This window comes from Lycium ferocissimum, chromosome 5, assembly GCF_029784015.1.
Source record: "Lycium ferocissimum isolate CSIRO_LF1 chromosome 5, AGI_CSIRO_Lferr_CH_V1, whole genome shotgun sequence".
Lineage (NCBI taxonomy): Eukaryota > Viridiplantae > Streptophyta > Magnoliopsida > Solanales > Solanaceae > Lycium > Lycium ferocissimum.
Window position 1 is genome coordinate 9,673,060 of NC_081346.1, and position 21,548 is coordinate 9,694,607.

Here is a 21,548-nt window from a genome sequence, read left to right on the forward strand (position 1 = left end):
TTGGGTGAAGTCTTTAAAGTCTAGGCTTTAGGCCCCTCAATTTTGGAGGCCTCATTTTTCATCAATATAGATTATTTTTGAAAAAGTATAAAGTATATGAAGTACTTTTTGTCATTAAAAGAAAATAGTTAATTAATTTACAGAAAATATGGCCCCTAAATCAGTAAGTAATGTATAGTATACAAATACTAAATCTATATTTAGTATATTGACAAAAAGGAAGGCCCCCGATTGATTTGTCTACAATGATCAATCTAGCTACTTTTAATCTTTCTCTAAATTTTAGTATACTTCTATGCTTTCACATTCTTCTTTGTTTCTTCAAGAGAGTCTTTAATTATATTGCTATGAAAGACAAGAGCTATAGTGTATGAATTTGTTATTTTTCTTTTTCTCGGGCACCAAATATTGCAAGAGGTATATTGAAGCACCAAATAAGTATTCTCAAATCAAGTTATAAATCAAATTTTATTATTTCAATTTTTTTTAATCTAAAACTTGCTTCTTTTTGATATTTTACTACGTAATATATATTGTCTCTTTAACTATTTATTAGAATATAAAATATGTCAACTAGAAAATATGAATCCGGTTGTTCAAAACTCAAAAAGAAAGAATTGAATCTTTTGTACAATCTCAAAAAGGAACTCTTGAGGAAGTAAGTGAGATATCTGACATTAATCTGAAAAGGTAGACTTTAAATAAAAAATAATTATGAATTCTTTTTGTATTCTCGTTTTTGTGATAAAAAAAAGTTAAGGTCTCTCATTAAAGTTTGGCTTTAAGCCCTTAACAGTATTGAGCCGCCTCTATTCAGGTTTAATTGATTGTTTATTTCTTCTGCTTTTTTTTTTTGTTCCCGAAAATTTCACTCGCTAATTGTTGTTTATTTACGAGATATTATTATCATATATGTTGTATCTATGTGCGAAGGAATTCGCAAATCTCTTTAATCCTGCCTCTTTCTTGTGTTGGTCAGTTTCATGTGGCACCCACAATTTAAAACTATTTTCTTTTAGGAAAAATGACAATAATATTTTCCAGTACATGAAATTTTGATAAAGTCACATGGCATTACCTAATATACTTACTACAGAAGGGATTTCGCCTCGACCAAATCATAGGTAACGTGCGAATCAGTTCTTGCATATGCCTCTCAATTTTAAACTTACTGATTGAATCAAAGGCTAATAAACCAAATTACATAAGCTCCGTTTATTTATTTTTATCATATTTAAAAGACCAAAGGATATTCTAGCATCATGCATACTGGCAAATCGAAAAATCGGCGAAACAAACAGAGATTTAATATGTCAGAGTCAGAATTAAAATGCAGTTATTTTCTTGTGGTAGAGCAGAAGAGTACAGTTTGGTTTGACAACTTCTTGTTGCCTGACCAAACAATCAACAAATCAATTACTGTCCTTTTCCTAAAATTTTGTCACCTTCGGAGCATTAGCTGATGCAGTTTGTGTTATTAAAAAATTTTAAAAATTGAATTCATCTAATTTAAATTTTTTATTCACCTTTGCTTCGGAGTATATGTCACTATATAAATGTGGTGAAAAAAATAGTTTCCTTTTCTTTCTCCGGGGTTGCTTTTGTGATGCACATCTACCTCTAGGTTTGGCTAAGTGAAGTTGAGTTTAAATTTTATGCGTTGTAATTGAAAAGAATATTTACATTATTATAGCACCTATAAAACTATTGCAAATATTTTTTATTATGAACGCCATTTAATGACTTGATAAAGGTAGTAATTTACGTACTTGTTATTGAAGTCCTACATTGATAGCGTAGAAATATTTACACATTTAACTTAAATTCTACTAGCTAGGTTGACAACAAAGACACTCTTCTTTTCTTTCTTTCTTTTTTTTTTTTTTTCCAGCAAATTTAGTTCTCAATCATTGGTGCTACTGTTTGACAAAAAAGAAATAATTAACCTTGATATTACTGGAATACAAAATATTAAACCCCAAAAAGGACTATACTTGAAACATAGTAATAACTCTTTATGACTAACAGGAGAACTGTTTTAGTCAGTCACAATAATGAATCATAGAATTTTACAGACAGAATCAAAGATGCATGCATCCCAAAATTTTACAGACAGAATCAAAGATGCATGCATCCCAAATTGCTCTTTTCCTACACATACTATGATATCTACCTTTATGGGCCGATTTCTAACAACTTTATGCTACTGTAAAAAGCTAGTAATTAATAACACCACTAGAGATAGTTGTGTAGTGGTAAGTTTCATTCATTCTTAGTCAGAGGTCTTGAGTTGAACTTGGAGAATGAAGTCATTTTTAGTAAAAGATGATTTTACCCTCAAAGTGGAATTTTCGGTGTAAACTTGAATTAGCCTAGCCGCAAAACAGATACTGCACACTAAATATGAAACAAGAAAACAAAATGCTAATGACATATCCACAAAAAAATAATTCTCGATACGTTACTCCACTAATTGGAGAAACATTGGATCTCTGTATACAGTAGTTTCGATTTGCTTCCACTCTTGATTCCTTTTCCGTCTTTTTGAGCTAGAAAAGTTGGATTTGATTTGATTACAAAGGGGCACAAAAAAGTCATGATACTTAATTATTCTGACATTGTTTTCCTCAATTCGTGCTTTCTTGTTTATTCCACTATCCTACTACTCCCTCCGTTCATTTTTATCATTCAATAATGGACTTTACATTTCACCTTTTAAAGCGAAAATGAAGTGCATATTTGACCATAATATCCATATTAATGATGTATAGATTCAATGAACTTGGAAAATGATTTGAGGAATGAATAGTTAATGTTAAGGGCAAAAGAGAAAAAATAAAATTGTCTCTCTCTTAATATGATAAAGTGAAAAAGATGGGAGTAGTATTTCATATGATCTTCACTCTTTCTTTTTTCCTTTTCTTCTAACACTAACATCCTATCTATCCGTACATTACCTACTAGTGACTATTAATTCTGTGTTCTTTTTCTTAATCATTCTCACCAACTATTTATGGTTGTATCACCTAACTTCTAATCTTGAGCCACTTTTCCTTAATTTATTGGCCACGCCTGATGTAAGCCATGTAACTAAAGATGAAATAAAATTTGTTGAGTTCTTTTGAGGGCTGCATACGTAAGAATTATATATTTAGTATAGTAGTAATATTTTACTATGTAATTGTTGCATATCGATACCAAAGAATCACAGGATTAATTTTCTCGCTTCTAGGTGTTAGCATTTGTTCGTGACCCCAGTGGATTAATTAGCACACACTATGATTTACTTGATGCAGAAATTTGAGTTTCACAGCGTAGATAAATAATTCGTGAAAACTTATCCTTTTAATTTAAAGAATTAGATTTTCATGTAACTTATTAAAATTACTAATCATATGCAAACTAAAGAATCAATTAAGGTCTGCTGAATATCTGATAAGAACTAAGATCCAAAGAAGAAAACCATCAGATTTGTTTGATTCTGGCAATTGAAAACGTGACAGGACATTAAAGAACTTGAATTGTGTCCAGCGGACAGCGGTGCTTTCTTTTTCTTTCTCTGCGGTGTTGTTTAGTTGCGTTACCATCATCTTATCAAGATGTTCTGATGTTTGTTTTCTTCATTAAAGAATAAAAGTAAAAACAAATAATTCAATCATCAACTTAATATTGACAACATAACAAACCCTATTTTTCTCAGTTACTCATTGATCTTTTTTTAATCATAGTACGTCAATCATTGTTGAATAACTTAATGAACTCCTGTTTTTCTCAGATAATTAATTTTGTGGTCCTTAAGAAAATCTATTAAACGGAGACCACGTAATCCATCGAATTAATTAAGATTATGCTAGCAATTCCGAACAGTTCCCTACCAAAACACCATGTTTGGTCATTGGTTGACGGATTTGAAAAAGATGGCAACATTAAATAATTTGTTTTCAGGTAATTAAAGTAAATATTTTTTTTAAACTTCTCTTGTAGCCTTTACAGTGAGCTTAGAGGGCCGTGCATGTCACAGACTATTGTAATCACTCCGTCTATTTTTACTTATCCACTATATTAAAAATATGCCACTTTTATTAGTACAATTTAGAAAATAAAGAGATAAAATAATTTATCATGATATACCTATTTTACCATTATTATTAAGTAGGGATAAGACACTAGTACCCCCGAACTTTGGCCAAAATTGTTGCGACACACCTTACCTTTACTAGGGATTGCCGCTTACATTTATTACCATTCCATTTTTTACAATTTAGAATATAAAGAGATAATTTATCATTATACACTACAAGCGCTTGAAACAGAAAAATAACACTAAAAGTAGGGGTGTCAATGGGACGGTTCGGTCGGTTATTTTAAAAAAATTAAACCATCTCAACTTTTCGGTTATTTTATTTTGTATAACCAAAATTAGACTTTTCAAAACCGTCCCATTATCTTGGTTTTTCTTCGATATAGGTACGGTTCGGTTAATTTTCGATTAACGACGCGGACCTCCACAAACCTATTTGTAGCACACCATCAAATAGAACTTCTATTTATTTCTTCTGAAATATTTAATGTAAAAGCTATTAAAAAACTTCACAAAGTAATTAAACTGAAATGTGTTATATCAAGTAGCAAGACAATAACGATAGCATTATCATGACGTGAATCCCTCACTGATTGACCAGGGAGAAGAGTAACTTGCCAAAGACAACAATGTTGATCAATTGAGCCAAAACAAACATCAGCTTATAGGCCACAGAAACCACAAGTTGAATTTGATACATATATGTCCAGTGGCCAAAATTCTTTTTTATATTTGAAACATAACTTATAAAATATATTTTATATATTCAATTTAACATATTTGTAATATATAAAATATATTTCATACATGCAAAGCTATTTGGTTCAGGATTTTTTCGGTTTTTAAATAAATTAAAAAGACCACCCTAATTGTTCGGGATGGTTTTAAGCTTAAATAAAAAATCATAATTTTATTGAAAAAACACTATAAATTGGTTTGATATGATTTGGTTCGATCGATTTTTCATATTTTTTTGACACCCCCGACTAAAGCGCTTGAAACAGAAAGAGATTGTCATCAATTTTCTAAAAGCACTTGAAACAGAAAAATAACACTAAAAATAGTCTCAATTGTACACGAGTCATTTTCTAATTGGATGATATAATTAGTTATTTATTATTTTCCATTGTGGATTATCTTTTTTCCTTTTTTTATTTTTTCTTTCTTATTTCCACCTCTTTCTCTTTCTTGCTTGTACACCAGCACCTTTCCCACTCGTCTCTCTTTGTTTCTCCTGTACCTACAATTTCCGACGCCATCTCCGTCCCTTCACGCCATCTTTTTTTTTCTTATTTTTTCTTAGAGTCAGTTTGGATTAGCTGGAAAAAAGTGGCTTTTAAATATAAGTGCTTAAATTATTTTTTAAGTGCTGAAAGTTATTTTATAAATAAATAATTACGTGTTTGGATAAAAGTGCTTAAAGGATTTTTAAAGGTAAAGGTAATATTGAAATTAACAGAAAATATAAGGAATAACACGATAAAGTTATTGGTCAAATCAAAATGGTTTTAAGCCAAAAAAATAAGTTGGGATTGAGCAACTTTTTAATTTTAATTTATTTTAAGCACTTTTTAATTTAATTTAATTTAAGTTATTTTTTATTTTACCAAACATCCAAATAAATTAAAAAAAAAGGCTTATAAGCAGGTTTGACCAACTTATAAGTCAATCCAAACGGACTCTTAGTAAATAAATTTAATTGATAGATTTGATATTACACATAAACAAAAGAAATATTAAATTAGTTGATGGGTTCTAATTAGATATGGGTTTAGTTGGTTCGAAAATTTGTTCGTTGACACCTTTTTTCCGATGAGGTTAACCACGAGCATGTTTTATTTCTAAAATACTGGTTAAATCACTTTTCTTAGATATTAACCCTTATAAATCGAAATTCAAGATCTAAAAATAGAGACTGAAACAGTCCCACCTTCACCGGAAAATCAAATTCCGGCGACCTTAGATCTCTCGGTACGATATTCTATCTCATCTATAAGTTATCTTGTTGTGAAGCCCATTGAATTATGGGCGGATTGTGTGTTGTGGATTTGATAACTGGATTTTTTTTGCCATGAATGTGCAACTTATAGCCATGGATATGGGGAGAAAGTAAGGAAAGAAGGAAGAAGAAGGGAAAACCTAAATAAATAACCACGGAGAAGTGCTAAACTAAGTTTATGGGTATTTGTTTGGGAATGAGTCGGCTTCTTTATTTGGGGCGGGTTTTGGGATTTATGTAATTATTTTTTAGCTAGTTTTGACGAATTTATTAAAAAAATCATTAAAATGACGTGGACGAATCACAAAGCAAATGGTGAAACAACACCCAACTCTCAATTGGGGCAAAGTAAGGTTGAACATAATTCACTTATAAGTTGTTTAGGGGGTTAAAGAATTGCCCGAAAAATTTAATTGTTAAAGTGAGTTTTCGAGACAAGTTTAGGAGTAATTTTATGTATTTTCTCTATTAATAAAAAGAAAGTTGTGGCATGCATGTTATGTATATATTTTTAAGTCATACTTAATTAAAAAGTTAAGCGAATGATTTAGCTTTTAAGTGATTGTCAGTTGGTGTTTTGCCTTCTGGTTCCTTAACCTTAGCTTTTTCAAACTCTTTTGCCAGAGTAGAATGATTGTTTAGAATTGGAATATCCCGTCATCAAAGCATTATCACAAAAGGTAAAAGCTTGCAATTGCAAAGCTAGTACGTTGCTGAGTCATTTTCTCACTGATTTGGATTCTCTTTTAGCTTTTATTCTATTGGCCTTTATCTTTGCAGTAATATTTTTTCCTCAATGTTCCGAACGTTAATTTGCATGCAGAAAACAATAACACGCCTATTACTGTCAATTGTATTTGAAGAGACCTTTTTTTTTAATTTTTCTTAAAGGGAAGACGTACCCTTTAAGAATACTAAAACTTATCAAAATCTGGCCACAAGCAGGGGCGGATGCAGGTAGGGGCTATGGGGTTCATCCGAACCCCCTTCAGCAAAAAATTATTTTGTATATATAAGATTAAAATTATTTTTTATGTATATATAATAGATATTGAACTCTCTTGACTTTTTCGTTTGTTTACTCATTTATACTTTTGAACCCCCTTAGTATAAATCCTGGCTCCGCCACTGACCATAATTCAGTGTGATAACAATTCAAAAACTAGTTATATTTTAATAAAACAAGTAAAATGACAAAATTGTCTTTTTGTCAAAGCTTCTCGCAGATTTTTCAAAGTTAAAATTAAAATTAAAAATTAAAATTTATCCAAATCTCTTCAATTAACACCATATATTCTATTTTCAATGCAATGAAGCAAATTAAATGAAATTCTAAGTTCTAATTAATTAACTCTGGATCATGAATCTTAGTATTATAGTCCCAGCATTGTTTGGTAGGCGAATCATACAACACCATAATGGGTTGTTTGGCCGGTTGTACTGCACAAATATTAATTTTAGCACAAAATCTCACATAAAGTGATACAATTACTGGTTTGGTTGATCGCATAAAAAAAATAATTAAATATTGTACATTTAGTAATGTTTGATTGATGTGAGAGGGTATCGATGGAGGGCGGACGAAAGGTAGAGGTGGACCGAAGAAGTATGGGGATACAGAGGCGTATCTAGCATGTTAGGTGGGAGTTCAATTGAACCCCCAACTTTCGACGCGGAGCACAAATTTATGTATAAAAATTTACTAAAGTTATAATAAATAGTAGATGTGAACCCACAACTTTAAAAATATAATGGGTTTAATGCTAAGAATCTCAGGATTGAACCCATAGAGTTTAAATTCTGGATCCGCCTCTGTGGGGAGAGGTGATCAGCCAGGTCATGACAAGTCTTCAGCTTAAAGAGGACATGACCCTAGATATATAGGAGGGTGTGGAGATCGAGGATTAGGATAGAAGGCAAGTGGTACGACTAGTATTATTTTCCTTCCCAATAGGATAAGTAGTATTTTCGTCATTCTACTTAGTACTTAGTATTCTCAGTTTTGCCCTATAGTTTCTTGTCCTTGATTTTCTACTACTATCTATTATTCCTTGTACTTCGAGTATTTTATTCATCTATTTCTTTTTTTTCCAGATTGTTTTATCATGGTCTTTGATCTTTCACTGTTTCATTTTTATACTGCTTTGAATTGCTTGTCCTTATCTGACCTTTTTCTGCCACGCTTTCTCTTGAGCTGAGGGTCTTTCTAAAACAGCCAACTCCGTACATTGTAGGGATAAGATCAACGTATACTTTATCCTCCCTAGACTCCACATTGTGGATTTCACTGGCTACGTTGTTGTTGTTGTAGTAGTAGTAGTAGTAACGTTTGATTGATGGTACTAATTAATAACAGTCGCATAAAATTATGTTAGAATTGATGTATCTATTAATACATTAATTATTTGGAATAGAATGCAGAACAAGAATATGCGTGTATTTTTTTAATTTATTTTTTTGAAAAATATACGTGTACTTTTTTTTTATTATTATTACATGGGGGGTGGGCTGGGGGTGTTGGGGGCGGGGGTTAATGGGAAGGGGATTATAACGTGGGATTCGAACCCTCACCAACAAGGTGAAAGTTCAGGTAGCCAATCAACTGAGCTACTAGATAGATCCCTACAACATATATATATATATATATATATATATATATATATATATTATATATATATATATATATATATATATATATATATATATATATATGTACGCACATTATTCCCTATCAATTTATCACATAAAAAATGTTAGGTAATATTACTTGTAATTACATTATATTACTTGTAATTACATTATATTACAAAAATATTATTGGACATTAACTTTAATAGTGAGGTAAAAGATGTTATTAGACAATTTAACATTCCCAATTTTATAATTACACTAACTTTTCTAGTTTACAATATATAGTGAAAAATATTTAATGCTTACAAACTATTAAAATAGAAATAACCCACATTCGATAACCTATCAAGGTATCACGCCTCTTACCTTTAGATGCATCTTCAAGGATCCTGGTATAATTGAACCATTGTGTCTTAGAAATGTATACTATAGATAAATATATTTAGTGTACGTATGTTTGTAGCTCTTTTTATACATAATAACTTGTGTACTCTAAGTAGAGTTAACAATAAAAATATGCTTTTTAGCATTGCACGAGAAAAAAGAACTAAGATATATAAAATATATGTCCTACGGGAGAGTTTGATTGTGAATAGGATTGGAATTAAAAAAAAAAAAAAAAATTGGATCGTTTTACTGTTCAAGAATGAAATAAGTCCAAGAATTTGATTATTATTAGGATTGAAATTGTTATGCTACGAATTGGTTTTTTTAAAGATAAGAATACACCATTATATTTTGATTTCGACTATACAACTCTAATGAAGTATTTTACATTTTTGTACATTAATATTATAGAAAAGAAATAGGATTAGAGCTTATTAAGGATATAAAAGTCGTTCGATAGTTAAAGGATATTTTGGTCAATCAACATTTATATTCATGCTTTTAAAATAGTATATATATATATATATAAATATATATATATATATAATTATTACTGATAACAAAGGAACTATGTTTTTTTTTTTTTTTTTTTTTTTTTTGGAAAAAAAATAAAGTGCCCTTAACGGAAGAAATATTTAGATAGTAATCTCGTCATTATCAATTACCGTCTAACTATCCCTTCAATTTTAATCAATCAATGGATACTGAGAAGCCAAAAACTAGAGTAACAATACAATAATAACATATACATTCATTGTAATCTCACAAGTGGGGTCTGGAGAAGATAAGATGTAGGTAGACCTTAATTCTACCTTTGTGAGAGAGATTTTATTTTCGATGAATTCGCTGCTCAAAGGAGAAGATTTCGAAGCAAAGTTGGAAGAAAAAAATATAATACCAAAGTAATTAAAAAAAAAAAAACTAGAGCAACAGTATGGAGGAATGGAAGGATGGGCATTGCGACGAAGGGAAAAGGGAAAGAAGACACGCGGCATATATATAGCATCATGATTTTGTAAACCAATTTGACTGACTTGTGGACTAAACCGAAGGCCATAGTAGCAGTACAAACACCAAATTTGAAAACCACATCACATGATATTTGTCCCCTTCCCAAACAAAGTACCTTCCGTACCCATCCGTAACACCTCATACTTTACCTAATTTTTTTCTACAAAATATAATAATGCGGTATCACTGTTTCTTTGATGGGACCTTCCATTACGTTATAGGAGTAATATATAGTTAGGAATAATAATATACAACTCACTAAAATAAGTAACCTATTTGATTTTCTTGAGCTGAAATAGAAATGATGTCTACTTTTCATTTGCTGAGACAGTGGTCATTAATTCGCAGGGCCTTTTTAGCGTCGTAATTTTGGATGTGTGGATAGACACGTCTTTTAATTAATGTATGTGGACCATCTACTAGTGCAAGCGACTGCCTTGTCACCTTATATATTGGATTTTATTTCTTGGTATCTCTTTTAGCATCAAGCTTGGCTCAGATTTGAGATTTTGTTTTTGGCATTTCCACTTTTATTTGGTAATCCAAAGTATCCCAAAATTTGTACTAATAATTTAATCAATAAGATTAAATTTACAGAAGTGACCACATTGCGGTGGATAAAAGGAGTTAGGGATTTCAAACAATATTATACAGTTCTTTCAAGCTTAATTAAAATGACTGTTCAGTGAATTGAGCCGTGAATGTTATTATAGACCTGATCGAATTGCTTCAGCAGTGAAGTAAAATGTTTGTACATCTTGTCTGATAGCAAATATTACTAGTTTGATAAAATTTATTTCAAAATTTGGACAATTTTAGAAAACCAAGAAGCATTAGTTAATTAGTTACTCCACTTTTCTGCATATTGGCTTCTTACTGCTATTCAATCAGTAAAGTGTTACTATTAAGTGAAATATTTAGATGATAGATAAATTGTCGGTATCATTGACACTATCAAATATTTTTAAAGGTGCGTGAAATAATTTTTTATCATTATTTTTATTTAGTATTACGATCACATGAGTTGAGCTTAAAAATAGAAATATGACCAGTAAGGATTTATATAACCGATTGTAATTTGTTGGGGATTAAGGCATAGTAATTACTATTCCCTCCGTCCATTTTTACTTGTCCGCTATACTAAAAATAGATTTTCACTTTTACTTGTCTAGTTTAGAAAACCAAGACATAATGCTATACTTACTTCCTCAATTACCCTTATTATTTTATAGTCACTTCTCAATACATTTCCCAAAATATTGCATTTATTATATTCAAAAAGTGATACAGTAAAGTAAACTTGGCATTCTATTTTTTGCACCTTAATAGGCGTGCCAAGTCAATACATGACAAGTAAAAATGGACGCAGGGAGTAGTATTATTCTTGTGTTGAATAATTTTAGAGGATATAAATTCTAAACATTCATGGAGATTGTGTTAGTAGTAAATTAAAGGCTTAATGCATATGCAGCCCTCTAAACTTGCCTCTCTTTTTTTTTTTTTTTTTTTTTTTCATTTTGACACGTAAGTGTTGTTCCTATTAAACCCCCTGAACTTGTCCTCAAGTGTGTCTATTAAACCCCTTAAATTTGAATTTTTATTAGAAGTAGAAATTGAATTAGGGAAATAAAGGCGGAGTAATATTTTAGACATGTGGTAAGCTATTCTTTATGTCCATGGATGTTTCGGTTTCTGTTAGTTCTGCTCTTTCACTGCCAGCTTAATTAAGAGATGCTCATTTTTTCCCTCTCAATTGCTGCTAATCTTAGTTAAAAGATGGCTTAATTAACTTAGAATATATATATTAGCATGTTGCTACATTGAAGATGAAATACTATGTAAGTCGGATTGTGTTTGATAGACACACTTGGAACGGGTTCAGAAAATAAATAGGAACAATACTTAATTGAGGTGCCAAAATGAAAAAAGGGACAAATTTAGAAAATCGCATATGCATTAAGCGTAAATTAAAGCTCTCATACAATCGGGGAGATGAAACTTTAGGGTCTTGGGGGACGCCACAATCCACGCAATGTATGGGCTGAACAACACATAACTTCATGAACCATGTCTGGCATTTATTATTTATTAGCTTACCCAGCTGCAAGCTATATTCAATAGTTTATTGAATAAAATATCTCAAGGAGTGGTTGTACGATCTCCCCAGGAACTATACTACTAGTAATATTTATGATAATAATAATATATACAAGCAAATATATTACAATTCATCGAATGGCAAGATTTAGAAAGGGAGATAAGTTCAGGGCGATCTCTTAATATCTCCAAAATTGAACTAATGCGACTTTAATCCTATCAAGTTAATTATTCAACTACTTTTTGTGATTCATTATTTTATCAATAGTGTAATATATATATATATATATATATATATATATATATTATATATATATATATATATATTCTTATTTTAAACTATGTATTAAACTAAGTAACCAACCCAACGTCGTCACATAAAATAGGAGCACTAACTTTCACTTTTTCTTGTTGAAGTCATAATTTTTACTACTATATAAGGGAGAATGTGCAATTTTTTATAGTCCTACATGAATTTTTTTGACTCATTTTACCTCCTCACACATTTTGATAAATTTTGAGAATTTTAAGAAATTTTTCATGCTACTAAAAATGATAATGTTATGAAAAAGTTATAATGACCCCTACAAAACATACTCATACACATTTGAGTCTTTTATATGAAAATATTATTAAAATTGTTTCAAATTATATTTTTCTTTAAGAATTTATTTAGACACATAAGAATTATCCCGTCATTCAACTATATCTTAATATAGGTTTAATATTAAATTAAATATTATTCTTATAATACTATTTATTATTTAATCATGTTATTTACCATTTATCACTTGCTATTTTAATTTTTTATTTATTCCTTTGTAATGACCCGTTTGGTCGTTATGCGTGTTTTGACCTTTCTACCCTTGCTAGAACTTTACCGAGGTTAGGAATGAGCGGACCTAAATAAATTGGGTTGTGTTTTATGTTGTGTTTTGTGACTTATAAGTGACTCTGTAATGTGTTTTTAACTTGGGTTGTTTGTTGGCTTGTGTTCATAGGGCCTTTGAATGATTTTGAGAGACTAAGTATAAAAATGTGAAAAATTTCATGCTCACTTCCTAAAATACACCACTGTAGCGAAGGGTGGATTCTTCAAGGGCCCGCTGCAGCGAGGGTGGTTCTCGTTGCAACGAGGCCGCTACAGCGAAGCGGGGACCGCTGCAGCGGTACTCATTAAATCAAAAACCCGAAGTTAAATACCTTATTTCGACCTCACTCCTCACATAATCCCAAAAACAGTTCCCAAGAGCATAGAGGCGTCTTTCTAAGGCTAGGGCACTATTCTCCATCAAGGGTAAGCCTTAATAACTAACTTTCTTCGCGTAATGTTCTTATTCTATTCTTGTTTCAATCAAAGGACCTTTAATGGGAATTGAAGGGTAGAGCACAAATACCGAGGAAACCCTAGAATATTAATGGGTATTGTCTATTGTTGTTTAATGTTGTTTAATTATCTAAGAGTAGAGAATATCGCTTCATAGCATGAGAACTTGATATTCAATGATGGAAATTGGTTGTTGAGACCTAGGGTTCCAACAAAAATAAGAACTTTGGCTAAAACCATATTTGTAGGGTTGAAATGATTAGAGAACCCATTAATTGATTCAATATGATGCTTGAGACTAGCATTAGGATGATTATGATCCTAAGGTTAATTAACTCATTTGATTAAGGGTAGAATTGGTGGGGTTGTCATCCCCAATTTGTTATTGTTAAGTTGATGATCCTTCACTTAGAATTGTAATTCTAGACTTCAAACGTCCCGAAGCTTTGAGGAAAGGAAAAACTATTGTGGAGTGATTGCATTGTTCCAGTTCAGCTTCGAGGTAGGTTACGGTTTACTTGAGTTAGACTTTGATTAGTTGATTGTATATATCGTAGAATCTATGAGAGAAAGCATGTCTAGGACTTCGGACATAGAGTTTGGGTGATTGTTGTTAGTTGTATGATTAAATTGTGTGAAGTGTTTCTCCATTGTTGAAGTTGATAAACTTGAATTGTATTTTAAGACTGTTGTAAGGAAGGTGTTCATATATGCCCTTCAGAGAATGATTGAGATAGCTTCATATTATATTATCATTAAGCAGACTATGTGTGGGTCTTATTGTGACTTGTGTTATTTGGTTATACTTCATTGAGGTTGACTTGATATGTGTTCTCGAGTCATTCCTTGTGATTTGATTATGAGACGTTGTTGATAATGATTGAGATGGAACATATATATCTTTTAAGGCACATTTGACAGGGGGTGACGATATAGCCTAATGTGAGCTCATGGTCCGAGGTTCTTTCCGGAACGAGTGGTACATGGACACTATGGGTCCCCTGCAGGTCATGGCTATTTGGGGAAAACATTACCATTTAGCATGTGTTACAGATATGTGACAGAGTTGGAACTTTATTGTTTATCGTTTTACTTTCAGCTTGAGTATTGGTGTTTCATTGTTGATAATTGGTGACTTATTCTGAAAGTAGATTATTTGAGGATCTTATTTGTGATAAATGTTTGTTGTGCCTATCTGCCTATTTCATTTATTTTATGTATGTATGTATGTATGCATGATACTAATCTTAGTCGGCCTATGATACCTACTAGTACGCGTTGCTTGTACTGACCTACACTTGCTGCACTTTTTTTTTGTGAGTGCATATTTTGAGCCAGAGACGTCTTCCAGACCTTGCATCTAGTTGAGTTATCAGTTACCAAGATCAGAGGGTGAGCTCCTATCCATGCCATGCCGCCTGAAGATCTTTCTTTATTTCAGTGTCTATTTTCATCCCAGACATTATGTTTATTATTAGACAAAGATCTCTTCTTTTAGACATTGTTGGTTAGAGTCCTTGCACGGTGACTTTCAGATTTTGGAGATGTAATAGCTAGATTTCCGCACTTGCTATTTAGTTTATTTTATTTTATTGTCAGACATTTTATTCCATTATTCGTGAGCAATATTTATTAATTGGTTTAAGTAATCGAAATTGGCTTGATAATGGGTTAAGGGATTGGTTCGCCCACTGTAGGACTAGCGTGGGTGCCACTCACGTCTGTTTGCGATGTGACACCTTTTAGTAATTCTTTTATTATTCTCCTATAATTTTATCTCGAACATGTTGGCGAATATAAGTAATTTACAAAGATTTCACTTAAGTTTGGATTAAGTTTTAAATTGAAAGAATAGATATAAATAACTTATATCATTGTTAAATACTTTAAAAATGTATCAAAAATGTAAGTTATAGTGCCTCCGTCTCAATCGAAAAATGAATTTCGAAGTACGGTAGTTAATTAGTCAAATTTTACATGCGCACGCTTTTCACATAAAATTTATTTAATAAATTACTATATTAAATGAGTAACTATAAAAAATATTAGTTTTATATATATTCTGAAATGTTTGAAAAAATATTGTACTTAAAGAAAATACAATTTGATCTTCAAATAGTAATAATACTAGACAATTGCAAAAAGTATATTTTACTTTTATTAATATTAAAATATTTTCCAAAATAACATATAATAAATATTTTATATAGTTTAGGACAAAATAGTTATGTTCAACATGAAAAAGTTATTACAACGTAGATTTCATAAAATGGTTCATTAAATTAAAAAAAAAAAAAAACGTTATTTTTTAAACTTGCATCTTTTGGAAGGAAAAAGAAAACTTAAAGTAAGAGCAATTTAATTCTATTGAATTTTAAGTGTTTTTTTGTGTGTGATTTAATTTGAAAGAACATCTACAAAAATTTCTTTTAATATCAAGACTTTTAGTTATTTATATTCATTTGTAATTATTTATATTTATTTGTAAGTTAACATTATTGATTTCATCATGCAGCAATATATTTTCATCAAATATTTTTGACGTTAATTGAATACTGTAATATCTTTGGTAAAAAAATAAGTCAGCCAATATGGGTTCAATTCAAAGAAACAAATGAAATTAATTTAACATATGAAAAGCTCAGTTTGGATCACCGGATACTTTAATCTCAAAAAAGATTAAGTAAAATGAAAATTAGAAAAGCTTTCAAATGTTTGATTTTTGTTCTAAAAAATCTAAAATATAAACTAAGAAAAATTCTTTCTTTTAACTTTCAGATAAGTTTTTGTGCTTTAATATTTTAGAAGTCTTTCAAAAGTATTAAACTGATGTTATAAAAACAAAGAAGCAAGAGCATAAAAAATTTAAAAAATATCTAGAAATTGAATTTTCAACGTCGGTTTGGGCCCGGTCTTAGCATCGGTCAAATGACACTAGTATATGTAAATAAATGTGCATTTTCTCTAGTACCTTAAAATTTTAGATGAGATGGTGGCACACTTCAACATGATATTGGAGCATACAGAGTTCCTGATTTCGAGTTCTCACCGCCACGCATTATCAAAAAGAATTTTCACGTTTTTGACCTATAAAAAGAATTATGCTTGCACGTGAGGGTACATGTTGAACGCATAATTGAAAATATAAAAGTATGGTTTCTCTAATACTTTAAGCTTAGCTTTTAGATAAATTTGTCACACACTTTAATTTAATTAACATTTCTATATCTACCTCAAGGACCTCTACCTAATCGTAAAGAACCATTTCTTACTACTAATGTGTTGCGTTCTCCTAAAAGGTTGAATCGTTGGATTATTATTATTTTTTTAGTTGAAGAGCCACAAAGGCAGATTAAATTCATTGATGGATATGATTATGTCATTAGGATAGCTAAAACCAAAAAAAATGTTAGGCAAAGTTATAAAGGATAATTAATAAAGTGAGCCGATCTAGCACGATGCTCAAAAGTACCTATCTGGAAGGGTCACTTCGTCAAGCAAAAAAAGCATGTACATTTTCATATATAGAACTCAAACCGCTTAATTACATGCAGCCTAAATTGTTACTCACATTCTCTATAAGTCCCAGGAATAATTTCTGCAATATTCCTTTAGGCTTTTTGCCCATCTGCTGATTGTGAAAGTTGAACACTTTATTTGCACGTTGGGTGCAATGATTGATCATTTAACTAACTCTTAATTATAAATCCCCTTAAATCTCCACTTTCCTGTAAATTGTTTGGCTGTATTCTAAACGTAGCACATATCTCACAAGGAAGAAAGATTCTAAAAATCACATGGCCAAACAGTTCTTAGGAGTTAGGAGTTGATCTGCAAATCCTCATTTATTGAGAGCACCTAATCCCTTTTTTTTTTTTTTTTTTCTATAATTATTATTATTATTATCAAATGAGAGCACCTAATCCACTTGCTGTTAAAATTTATCTACTCAGATTTTAACCCATTCAGCCTATAATTAAAAGGAAACTACGTAGTATTAAAGAAGAAAATGCTGAAATCATACATGTATAATTAGGTTCTATAGACAAGGGCGTCTTAGCACCTTTTAAGTCCCGACACTTCAACCAATTTTACCAAACACGAAACTTCACTTTCCATTCACAACCCTAAGGTTATTTAAAGTTAGCTACTACTCCATCCGTCTCAATTTGTTTGACACTTTTCGTTTTTCAAGAGTCAAATGAGTTGTTCTTTGACCGTAATTTTCTTATGTTTTTTAAATATTTTAAATTATCAATTATGGTGACTTATAGTACTTTTATATAAATTTTATTTTAAAAAAACTAAAGATTTAATATTCAAACACATGGTCAAAGTTAAGAAGTTTGACTCTCAAAAAGCGAAAAATGTCAAACAAATTGAGACGGAGGGAGTATAACTTTTTTATAAGGTCATAATTTTATTAATGTGGGAAGACCACCTATGTAGAAGCTATGTATCAAAAAGTAGGAAACCTACACAATATAATATGTATAGTTAGTTATCGTTGAACCTAACCCTTCGGCTGACATTATCGTAGAAATCCAATGGATTGGTTGGTTTTTACCTAAGAAGGAATTTTTACTCATTATAGCTACTTCTAATACATAATTAGTGGTAATAACTACCTTTTATTTTAATTACTAATAATAACTAAATACTTTTCTAATTTAACTATTATAACTACACAGTAACTTTCAATTACCATTTCACAAATACACCTAAAAATTAGCACCTCCAATCCCATATCCCCTTTTAATGGTAACAATATTAATCATTTAATATACATTAATTCTCTCTCCTTTTCATAAATTCTTACCTTTTAAAAAAGGTAAGAATCTCATTGCCCGGTGAAATAGTCGTCTTCTTCCTCTCTTCACCCTTCGCAAAATTCGATTTTTCATTTTGGGATATTGCAATTAAACGGTATTTTCGATACGGTTATTTCGATTCAAGGCATATGTGGTCAAAGTGGGCCTCTTTCACATTCTATCCCATCTCCTTTGTTTCGTGAAATTTTTGCTATTTGTGTTATTATTCTTCCACAAAAACAACTTGGTGGAAGTGATTGTTTTTGCTCCAGGCCGTGGTGTTGGTTATGGCGGCGCACACGAGAGAAGGGGAGAGAGAAAGTTTTTTAGGGTTTTTGAGAAGATGAAAAATATATGTATTTGTGTATGTTCTATGATATAACTACCAATTGTTATGGTTGGTGGTGTATTTTTGTAAGTTTTTCTATATATTTGTGTATTTTGTTCAAATTAATTCCATCGATTCATCTAGTTTCAAATACACGGTTACGCAAATACATGGTAATTTTTCTATATATTTATGTATTTTGTTCAAATTAATCCCATCAAATACATAGGTGATGCAAATTGTTACTCACACAAATACATGAGATTTAATATAAAATACATGGGGTTTGATTGGAAACTTCAAATACATTAGTTACGCTATCAAATACATGGGTAAATAAAAAACGAAATCAATATTGAAAACTTCAAATACATTACCACTAAATACATGGGTGATGCAAATTGTTACTCACACAAATACATGATATTTAATATAAAATACGTTTGATTGGAAACTTCAAATACATTAGTTATGCTATCAAATACATGGGTAAATAAAAAACGAAATCAATATTGAAAACTTCAAATACATTGGCTGTCGAATGTTTTCAAATTTTGAATTTTTGATTTTTTACGTTTGAATGTTGAAGATTAGATGAAGGAATAGAAAATGGTTATGGAAAAGAAATCTAAAATCTGATTTTGTGGAAGAGTATGGTAAAAAATACCAATTAATAACTAATTAAATGATCCCACCGTTATGGCCTAAAATCAAGGGATATGTTTTCTTTTTCTTGTTTTCTATGAATTTACACGCATCAAATACATCCGAAAAAATACCTTAATTTGAGAAAATATAGCTACAAATGGTAATATTTAAAAGGGTAGCTATAAATGATAGGAAACTACCATAAGGTAGTCATTTGAGTAATTTGGTTTGGTTTGGTTTTAAATTGACCTAATATTTGGTTTGGTTATGGTTAGAAATCGCCAAATAATTATATACATAAAATTTATAATTATTTATATATATAATATTAACTTTTCATAAATAATTAAAGATATTTTATACCTTTTAATTATTAATTTAATTTTTGTCTACTTATTTTTAAGGCCCATGTCTTAAAAGAATATGTGTGAAGCCCGTAAGTGTAAGGGTAAAAGTAAAAACCCCTACTATCTCTTTTCATTTTACATCAGATTTTGACGGGCAAAAAAGAACTTCAAAATTTGAAGAATGTGAGAGAGAATATTTGGTTGGGGTGGTCTTTAAATTTTGCCCAAACCTTTGGTTTGGTTATGGTTTTAGACATTTAAAAACCGACTAAATTGGTTTGGTTATGGTTTTAACCAATATGGGTTCCAAACCGAACCATGAACCCCAACCATAAGTCAAATTTTTTTTAAGAAATCGCCAAATAGCGACGGCCCTAACATCTGGTAATGTGAAGCCCAGGTGGAGTATGATTTTGACTATTGTCCTCCGGGGTGTCTTTAAATGTTGCCCTTCGACTTTTAGTTATTCGATTTTAAAAAATCGCAAGACAGAGTTTGAATTTTGCTATGCCCCCTCCGGTATACTTTTAGTTATATTTTTAAAAGTATATTTCTGTGAGGCATATATTTTTTATTTTATTTTACTTTTCAAGAGTTTAAATTTCGCTATGTCTCCTTCGGCAGACTTTGTCTTGAGGCATATATATATATATATATATATATTTTTATTTTTTTTTTACTTTTCAAGGTAAACTTTTAGTTATGCCTTAAGAGAGAATACATAAATATCCCCTGGAGATGATATCTTTTTCAATAAGACACCTAAACTTTGCGGGGGTCCTAACACCCCCTTAATCTTGTTTACAGTGGATTTATCACCCCCTTATGAGCCCACGTGGCATATAGAGTGTATTCACTCTCCAATAGCGCGTGAGGTAATTTTTTTTTTTTTTAATTCATTTCAAAGATTTGTTTCATTAAAAATACGTTTTCCTTTTACTTTATTTATTTTATTTAATATTTTCTTTTCCTTATATTTTTCACCAAGAAGACCCAATTGGTTACCCTTTTTTTCTTTTTGTTTTTTCCTCTGTTTCTTCAAGATAGTTCTTCTATGGACTTTTCCGAATCGTCCTTATTCTCTGTCTTTTTTTGCTTTTGATTTTTGTTATGGAGCTTGGGGTAAGTCATTGGAGATGGGGTGATGGGGTGGCTAAGGTGGGGGATTTCTAATTTTCAAGAGTTTGATTTAAAAGGAAAGATGGTTAATGCTAAAAATCAAAAAATTTAAAAATCAAGATGGAATGGTGGTTTTTTTTTAGTTGGGTTGATTAATTTTTATACTATTTTAAAGTTGTTGAAAGTGGTGAGGTTAAGGGATATTGATTTGGGGGTAAGAAGTTCTCTATGGATGGATGTAGATTTAAATTTCGATTTGGTTTGGTGCTAATTTTAATTATTTGGTGGTGGTTTGGCAACTTTCGGTGGTCACAAATGGAATTGGTAGTGCGGGCAATCCGCGGTGGATTATGGGTGGCTAAGTAAAGGGAACTTCTATAGAAGGTCTTTAGGTGAAGAAGAAGGGGGAAAGAAAAATAAAAGAAAAGAAAGAAAAGGAATCAAATAGGAAAAATAAAAAATCAAAAAATTTAAAAATCAATTTGACACGTGGCAAGTGATGATTGGTGCGTGAGTTGCACAGATCTTCTTATACTTGGGGTTAATCGAAAAGGGTGAATATATACTATTTTTGAAGTTAATTCGGGGGGGTAGACTCCCGCATAAGTTAAGGTATCTTTTTGAAAAAAGGTGTCATCTCCATACTTTTAACGGGAATTTATGTATTTTTCTCTATGCCTTAACTAAAACTGTACCCATCAGACATAAACTTTTGAAGTATGCTCAAAGTTATCTGACGTAACTAAACCATGCTCATAAGTT